A 1,959-nucleotide genomic window follows, 5' to 3' on the forward strand; every position below is an offset into this window, starting at 1 on the left:
TCCGCCTTGCCTGCACATTGAAGACACCTGGGAAGCTTCAACAATTGATGAAGCTACAATCTAGAGATTCTGATTTTGTAATTTAACTGATCTGCATAGGTATTTGAATTTTTTTTTCTTTTTTTTGAGACAGAGTTTCGCTCTTGTCACCCAGGCTGGAGTGCAATGGCGCGATCTTGGCTCACCGCAACCTCCGCCTCCTGGGTTCAGGCAATTCTCCTGCCTCAGCCTCCTGAGTAGCTGGGATTACAGGCACGTGCCACCATGCCCAGCTAATTTTTTGTATTTTTAGTAGAGACGGGGTTTCACCATGTTGACCAGGATGGTCTCGATTTCTTGACCTCATGATCCACCTGCCTCGGCCTCCCAAAGTGCTGGGATTACAGGCGTGAGCCACCGCGCCCGGCCCTGAATTTTTTTTCCTACAAATACACGTGTTTGGTGAGTGAGGGACAACAGAAGGCAGAGAGATGGTGGGCAAGAGCTGGCAGGAGGTCTGGCCCAGGGCTGGAGGGGCCCAGGCACGCTGCAGGCTCCCTGATCTGAGGTTCTGGGTGGCATCGGTGGTGGTGCCTGGGCTCAGCTCACATCACTCAGAGCCTTGCAAGGCTCCGGCACTCAGAGCCTGCAAACTCGGGCAGCACGAGGGTGGTGCGGTGCCCATTGGAGTTGCAGCGCTTCAGCTGGATCTGCGCCACCTGCTGCTGTGCCAGCGGCTGCACCTGCTCCTGGAAGTTGGTGCTCGGGTTCTGGCTGCACCGCATGAAGCCCATCTGGCCGCTGGGGTAGGTGGGGATGGTGCAGCAGGCACCAGGGGGAATGGTGACTGGCAGAACTGCCACCTCTCCTGGATGAGGTCCAGGTGTAGCCACTGGCACTCACCCTGGCCCTCTTCCTTGAGGGCCATCTTCATGACCTGGGAATAGGACTCCCTGGGGAGACTTTCGCTGGGCCCATGGAGTCTGAGGAGTCGGTGATGGTCGCATGGAAGGCCTCCTGATTCTGTTTCATGAACTCAAAACCATCACCCACATGGAGGGTCAGCTTCAAGCTAGACTAGCCAACAGCCACGCCCAGCAGGAACGTTTTGGGGACTTGGATGACACCCTCGATGATCTCACACTGGACCACAGACTCCGTGGAGCGGTGTCTTTCACCACCTCGCGCAGGACCTGGATGGTCAGCACCTGTTGGGGGCGGGGGGGGGGGTGGCTGCAGAGAGGCAGGTGGGCAATCAGCTCCTGGAGAAGAACTCATCCCCCCCTGTGCATTGGATGACACATAAGACACCAGCACCTGGCCATAGGTCTGGCTACAGGTGAGGATGTCCTGGGAGCACAAGCGCTGGGTTTGGAGCAGCTGCTGCACCTGCAGCGACAAGGCCTGGCGTGGCCACAGGCTGCAGGTCCCACAGAACCAGTCCTCGTGGATGGCAGCGGGGCCAGAGGCAGCTGGGCCCTAGGGGCCGGACTCCATGACCGGCGAGGCGGGGCACGGGCCAGAACTGCAGGCTGCGCAGAGCCGAGTGCAGTGGCGCGATCTCGGCTCACTGCAACCTGCACCTCCCAACTTCAAGCGATTCTCCTGCCTCAGCCTCCTGAGTTCCTGGGACTATAGACGCCCGCCACCATGTCCAGATAATTTTTGTATTTTTAGTAGAGATGAGGTTTCACCATGCGGGCCAGGCTGGTTTCAAACTCCTGACCTCGTGATCTGCCTGCTTCAGCCTCTCAAAGTGCTGGGATTACAGGCGTGAGCCACCTTGCCTGGCCAGTTGTTGAATTTTGTAAAGCTTGCCAGGTAATTCTAATGTGCAGCTAAGGTTGAGAACCATTAGTGTAAGAGGACGAATGAGGGAATGAAGAAATTAATGAATCTACAGTCTTACACTTCAGACTTCGAGACACTGTGTGTGTGTGGGTGTGTGTGTGTGTGTGTGTGTGTGTGTGTGTATTATCC

At 56.5% G+C, this 1,959-nt stretch overlaps 1 pseudogene; it reads right to left on the reverse strand.

Annotated features, from left to right (window-relative positions):
• Positions 1–593: 593 nt before the first annotated feature.
• Positions 594–1,476, reverse strand: LOC105714450 (spermidine synthase-like; annotated as a pseudogene).
• Positions 1,477–1,959: the final 483 nt, after the last annotated feature.

This window comes from Aotus nancymaae, unplaced genomic scaffold (genome assembly GCF_030222135.1).
Source record: "Aotus nancymaae isolate 86718 unplaced genomic scaffold, 86718_ANA_hifiasm-v0.15.2.pri h1tg000018l, whole genome shotgun sequence".
Classification (NCBI taxonomy): Eukaryota; Metazoa; Chordata; class Mammalia; order Primates; family Aotidae; genus Aotus; species Aotus nancymaae.